At 47.0% G+C, this 5000-nt stretch overlaps 13 non-coding genes and 4 pseudogenes across 13 annotated transcripts; all 17 read left to right on the forward strand.

The window, feature by feature from the left end:
- LOC146244755 (5S ribosomal RNA) overlaps nt 1-56 on the forward strand; it is a 119-nt pseudogene extending 63 nt beyond the window's left edge.
- Nucleotides 57-242: 186 nt separating this feature from the next.
- Nucleotides 243-361, forward strand: LOC146244756 (5S ribosomal RNA). The gene has a single exon (XR_014738454.1). It is a non-coding gene; the product is annotated as a 5S ribosomal RNA (ribosomal RNA).
- Nucleotides 362-545: 184 nt separating this feature from the next.
- LOC146244757 (5S ribosomal RNA) lies at nt 546-664 on the forward strand. Its single transcript, XR_014738455.1, has one exon. It is a non-coding gene; the product is annotated as a 5S ribosomal RNA (ribosomal RNA).
- Nucleotides 665-842: 178 nt separating this feature from the next.
- Nucleotides 843-961, forward strand: LOC146244758 (5S ribosomal RNA). Its single transcript, XR_014738456.1, has one exon. It is a non-coding gene; the product is annotated as a 5S ribosomal RNA (ribosomal RNA).
- A 172-nt stretch (nt 962-1133) lies between these two features.
- Nucleotides 1134-1242, forward strand: LOC146244759 (5S ribosomal RNA; annotated as a pseudogene).
- A 184-nt stretch (nt 1243-1426) lies between these two features.
- LOC146244760 (5S ribosomal RNA) lies at nt 1427-1545 on the forward strand. Its single transcript, XR_014735127.1, has one exon. It is a non-coding gene; the product is annotated as a 5S ribosomal RNA (ribosomal RNA).
- A 174-nt stretch (nt 1546-1719) lies between these two features.
- On the forward strand, nt 1720-1838 carry LOC146244761 (5S ribosomal RNA). Its single transcript, XR_014738675.1, has one exon. It is a non-coding gene; the product is annotated as a 5S ribosomal RNA (ribosomal RNA).
- A 196-nt stretch (nt 1839-2034) lies between these two features.
- On the forward strand, nt 2035-2153 carry LOC146244762 (5S ribosomal RNA). The gene has a single exon (XR_014738458.1). It is a non-coding gene; the product is annotated as a 5S ribosomal RNA (ribosomal RNA).
- A 182-nt stretch (nt 2154-2335) lies between these two features.
- Nucleotides 2336-2454, forward strand: LOC146244763 (5S ribosomal RNA). Its single transcript, XR_014734784.1, has one exon. It is a non-coding gene; the product is annotated as a 5S ribosomal RNA (ribosomal RNA).
- A 190-nt stretch (nt 2455-2644) lies between these two features.
- LOC146244764 (5S ribosomal RNA) lies at nt 2645-2763 on the forward strand. The gene has a single exon (XR_014734741.1). It is a non-coding gene; the product is annotated as a 5S ribosomal RNA (ribosomal RNA).
- Nucleotides 2764-2959: 196 nt separating this feature from the next.
- LOC146244765 (5S ribosomal RNA) lies at nt 2960-3078 on the forward strand. The gene has a single exon (XR_014738459.1). It is a non-coding gene; the product is annotated as a 5S ribosomal RNA (ribosomal RNA).
- A 172-nt stretch (nt 3079-3250) lies between these two features.
- LOC146244766 (5S ribosomal RNA) lies at nt 3251-3369 on the forward strand. The gene has a single exon (XR_014739468.1). It is a non-coding gene; the product is annotated as a 5S ribosomal RNA (ribosomal RNA).
- Nucleotides 3370-3541: 172 nt separating this feature from the next.
- Nucleotides 3542-3660, forward strand: LOC146244767 (5S ribosomal RNA). Its single transcript, XR_014739300.1, has one exon. It is a non-coding gene; the product is annotated as a 5S ribosomal RNA (ribosomal RNA).
- Nucleotides 3661-3850: 190 nt separating this feature from the next.
- LOC146244768 (5S ribosomal RNA) lies at nt 3851-3969 on the forward strand (annotated as a pseudogene).
- Nucleotides 3970-4149: 180 nt separating this feature from the next.
- Nucleotides 4150-4268, forward strand: LOC146244769 (5S ribosomal RNA). The gene has a single exon (XR_014738460.1). It is a non-coding gene; the product is annotated as a 5S ribosomal RNA (ribosomal RNA).
- A 176-nt stretch (nt 4269-4444) lies between these two features.
- Nucleotides 4445-4563, forward strand: LOC146244770 (5S ribosomal RNA). The gene has a single exon (XR_014738664.1). It is a non-coding gene; the product is annotated as a 5S ribosomal RNA (ribosomal RNA).
- A 178-nt stretch (nt 4564-4741) lies between these two features.
- LOC146244771 (5S ribosomal RNA) lies at nt 4742-4860 on the forward strand (annotated as a pseudogene).
- Nucleotides 4861-5000: the final 140 nt, after the last annotated feature.

Here is a 5000-nt window from a genome sequence, read left to right on the forward strand (position 1 = left end):
GGGCCTGGTTAGTACTTGGATGGGAGACCGCCTGGGAATACCAGGTGCTGTCTGCTCTTTTGCTCATTCACTTAGAAACTGAAATCTTGCAATATGCACAAGTAGTCCTTCATGAAAGGGGCTGGAAGCTGTTTTCATTTTGACACGAGAGAGAGAGAGAGAGAGAGAGAGAGAGAGACTACCTTGCATTGTCAATTGCTAAATCTGTATATGGATAAGTAGCCTATGGTTGTCAACTTATTTCGTACGGCCATACCAGCCTGGCAACGCCCGATCTCGTCTGATCTCGGAAGCTAAGCAGGGTCGGGCCTGGTTAGTACTTGGATGGGAGACCGCCTGGGAATACCAGGTGCTGTATGCTCTTTTGCTCATTCACTTAGAAACTGACATCTTGCAATATGCACAAGTAGTCCTTCATGAAAGGGGCTGGAAGCTGTTTTCATTTTGACACGAGAGAGAGAGAGAGAGAGAGAGAGAGAGACTACCTTGCATTGTCAATTGCTAAATCTGTATATGGATAAGTAGCCTATGGTTGTCAACTTATTTCGTACGGCCATACCAGCCTGGCAACGCCCGATCTCGTCTGATCTCGGAAGCTAAGCAGGGTCGGGCCTGGTTAGTACTTGGATGGGAGACCGCCTGGGAATACCAGGTGCTGTATGCTCTTTTGCTCATTCACTTAGAAACTGACATCTTGCAATATGCACAAGTAGTCCTTCATGAAAGGGGCTGGAAGCTGTTTTCATTTTGACACGAGAGAGAGAGAGAGAGAGAGAGACTACCTTGCATTGTCAATTGCTAAATCTGTATATGGATAAGTAGCCTATGGTTGTCAACTTATTTCGTACGGCCATACCAGCCTGGCAACGCCCGATCTCGTCTGATCTCGGAAGCTAAGCAGGGTCGGGCCTGGTTAGTACTTGGATGGGAGACCGCCTGGGAATACCAGGTGCTGTATGCTCTTTTGCTCATTCACTTAGAAACTGAAATCTTGCAATATGCACAAGTAGTCCTTCATGAAAGGGGCTGGAAGCTGTTTTCATTTTGACACGAGAGAGAGAGAGAGAGACCACCTTGCATTGTCAATTGCTAAATCTGTATATGGATAAGTAGCCTATGGTTGTCAACTTATTTCGTACGGCCATACCAGCCTGGCAACGCCTGATCTCGGAAGCTAAGCAGGGTCGGGCCTGGTTAGTACTTGGATGGGAGACCGCCTGGGAATACCAGGTGCTGTATGCTCTTTTGCTCATTCACTTAGAAACTGACATCTTGCAATATGCACAAGTAGTCCTTCATGAAAGGGGCTGGAAGCTGTTTTCATTTTGACACGAGAGAGAGAGAGAGAGAGAGAGAGAGAGACTACCTTGCATTGTCAATTGCTAAATCTGTATATGGATAAGTAGCCTATGGTTGTCAACTTATTTCGTACGGCCATACCAGCCTGGCAACGCCCGATCTCGTCTGATCCCGGAAGCTAAGCAGGGTCGGGCCTGGTTAGTACTTGGATGGGAGACCGCCTGGGAATACCAGGTGCTGTATGCTCTTTTGCTCATTCACTTAGAAACTGACATCTTGCAATATGCACAAGTAGTCCTTCATGAAAGGGGCTGGAAGCTGTTTTCATTTTGACACGAGAGAGAGAGAGAGAGAGACTACCTTGCATTGTCAATTGCTAAATCTGTATATGGATAAGTAGCCTATGGTTGTCAACTTATTTCGTACGGCCATACCAGCCTGGGAACGCCCGATCTCGTCTGATCTCGGAAGCTAAGCAGGGTCGGGCCTGGTTAGTACTTGGATGGGAGACCGCCTGGGAATACCAGGTGCTGTATGCTCTTTTGCTCATTCACTTAGAAACTGACATCTTGCAATATGCACAAGTAGTCCTTCATGAAAGGGGCTGGAAACTGTTTTCATTTTGACACGAGAGAGAGAGAGAGAGAGAGAGAGAGAGAGAGAGAGAGAGACTACCTTGCATTGTCAATTGCTAAATCTGTATATGGATAAGTAGCCTATGGTTGTCAACTTATTTCGTACGGCCATACCAGCCTGGCAACGCCCGATCTCGTCTGATCTCGGAAGCTAAGCAGGGTCGGGCCTGGTTAGTACTTGGATGGGAGACCGCCTGGGAATACCAGGTGCTGTATGCTCTTTTGCTCATTCACTTAGAAACTGACATCTTGCAATATGCACAAGTAGTCCTTCATGAAAGGGGCTGGAAGCTGTTTTCATTTTGACACGAGAGAGAGAGAGAGAGAGAGAGAGAGACTACCTTGCATTGTCAATTGCTAAATCTGTATATGGATAAGTAGCCTATGGTTGTCAACTTATTTCGTACGGCCATACCAGCCTGGCAACGCCCGATCTTGTCTGATCTCGGAAGCTAAGCAGGGTCGGGCCTGGTTAGTACTTGGATGGGAGACCGCCTGGGAATACCAGGTGCTGTATGCTCTTTTGCTCATTCACTTAGAAACTGACATCTTGCAATATGCACAAGTAGTCCTTCATGAAAGGGGCTGGAAGCTGTTTTCATTTTGACACGAGAGAGAGAGAGAGAGAGAGAGAGAGAGAGAGAGACTACCTTGCATTGTCAATTGCTAAATCTGTATATGGATAAGAAGCCTATGGTTGTCAACTTATTTCGTACGGCCATACCAGCCTGGCAAAGCCCGATCTCGTCTGATCTCGGAAGCTAAGCAGGGTCGGGCCTGGTTAGTACTTGGATGGGAGACCGCCTGGGAATACCAGGTGCTGTATGCTCTTTTGCTCATTCACTTAGAAACTGACATCTTGCAATATGCACAAGTAGTCCTTCATGAAAGGGGCTGGAAGCTGTTTTCATTTTGACACGAGAGAGAGAGAGAGAGAGAGAGAGAGAGAGAGAGAGAGAGACTACCTTGCATTGTCAATTGCTAAATCTGTATATGGATAAGTAGCCTATGGTTGTCAACTTATTTCGTACGGCCATACCAGCCTGGCAACGCCCGATCTCGTCTGATCTCGGAAGCTAAGCAGGGTCGGGCCTGGTTAGTACTTGGATGGGAGACCGCCTGGGAATACCAGGTGCTGTATGCTCTTTTGCTCATTCACTTAGAAACTGAAATCTTGCAATATGCACAAGTAGTCCTTCATGAAAGGGGCTGGAAGCTGTTTTCATTTTGACACGAGAGAGAGAGAGAGAGACCACCTTGCATTGTCAATTGCTAAATCTGTATATGGATAAGTAGCCTATGGTTGTCAACTTATTTCGTACGGCCATACCAGCCTGGCAACGCCCGATCTCGTCTGATCTCGGAAGCTAAGCAGGGTCGGGCCTGGTTAGTACTTGAATGGGAGACCGCCTGGGAATACCAGGTGCTGTATGCTCTTTTGCTCATTCACTTAGAAACTGAAATCTTGCAATATGCACAAGTAGTCCTTCATGAAAGGGGCTGGAAGCTGTTTTCATTTTGACACGAGAGAGAGAGAGAGAGACCACCTTGCATTGTCAATTGCTAAATCTGTATATGGATAAGTAGCCTATGGTTGTCAACTTATTTCGTACGGCCATACCAGCCTGGCAACGCCCGATCACGTCTGATCTCGGAAGCTAAGCAGGGTCGGGCCTGGTTAGTACTTGGATGGGAGACCGCCTGGGAATACCAGGTGCTGTATGCTCTTTTGCTCATTCACTTAGAAACTGACATCTTGCAATATGCACAAGTAGTCCTTCATGAAAGGGGCTGGAAGCTGTTTTCATTTTGACACGAGAGAGAGAGAGAGAGAGAGAGAGAGAGAGAGAGACTACCTTGCATTGTCAATTGCTAAATCTGTATATGGATAAGTAGCCTATGGTTGTCAACTTATTTCGTAGGGCCATACCAGCCTGGCAACGCCTGATCTCGTCTGATCTCGGAAGCTAAGCAGGGTCGGGCCTGGTTAGTACTTGGATGGGAGACCGCCTGGGAATACCAGGTGCTGTATGCTCTTTTGCTCATTCACTTAGAAACTGAAATCTTGCAATATGCACAAGTAGTCCTTCATGAAAGGGGCTGGAAGCTGTTTTCATTTTGACACGAGAGAGAGAGAGAGAGAGAGAGAGACCACCTTGCATTGTCAATTGCTAAATCTGTATATGGATAAGTAGCCTATGGTTGTCAACTTATTTCGTACGGCCATACCAGCCTGGCAACGCCCGATCTCGTCTGATCTCGGAAGCTAAGCAGGGTCGGGCCTGGTTAGTACTTGGATGGGAGACCGCCTGGGAATACCAGGTGCTGTATGCTCTTTTGCTCATTCACTTAGAAACTGACATCTTGCAATATGCACAAGTAGTCCTTCATGAAAGGGGCTGGAAGCTGTTTTCATTTTGACACGAGAGAGAGAGAGAGAGAGAGACTACCTTGCATTGTCAATTGCTAAATCTGTATATGGATAAGTAGCCTATGGTTGTCAACTTATTTCGTACGGCCATACCAGCCTGGCAACGCCCGATCTCGTCTGATCTCGGAAGCTAAGCAGGGTCGGGCCTGGTTAGTACTTGGATGGGAGACCGCATGGGAATACCAGGTGCTGTATGCTCTTTTGCTCATTCACTTAGAAACTGACATCTTGCAATATGCACAAGTAGTCCTTCATGAAAGGGGCTGGAAGCTGTTTTCATTTTGACACGAGAGAGAGAGAGAGAGAGAGAGACTACCTTGCATTGTCAATTGCTAAATCTGTATATGGATAAGTAGCCTATGGTTGTCAACTTATTTCGTACGGCCATACCAGCCTGGCAACGCCCAATCTCGTCTGATCTCGGAAGCTAAGCAGGGTCGGGCCTGGTTAGTACTTGGATGGGAGACCGCCTGGGAATACCAGGTGCTGTATGCTCTTTTGCTCATTCACTTAGAAACTGACATCTTGCAATATGCACAAGTAGTCCTTCATGAAAGGGGCTGGAAGCTGTTTTCATTTTGACACGAGAGAGAGAGAGAGAGAGAGAGAGAGAGAGAGACTACCTTGCATTGTCA

The sequence above is a fragment of the Hypomesus nipponensis genome, chromosome 20, assembly GCF_054491055.1.
Source record: "Hypomesus nipponensis isolate SF chromosome 20, ASM5449105v1, whole genome shotgun sequence".
NCBI classification, from domain to species: domain Eukaryota; kingdom Metazoa; phylum Chordata; class Actinopteri; order Osmeriformes; family Osmeridae; genus Hypomesus; species Hypomesus nipponensis.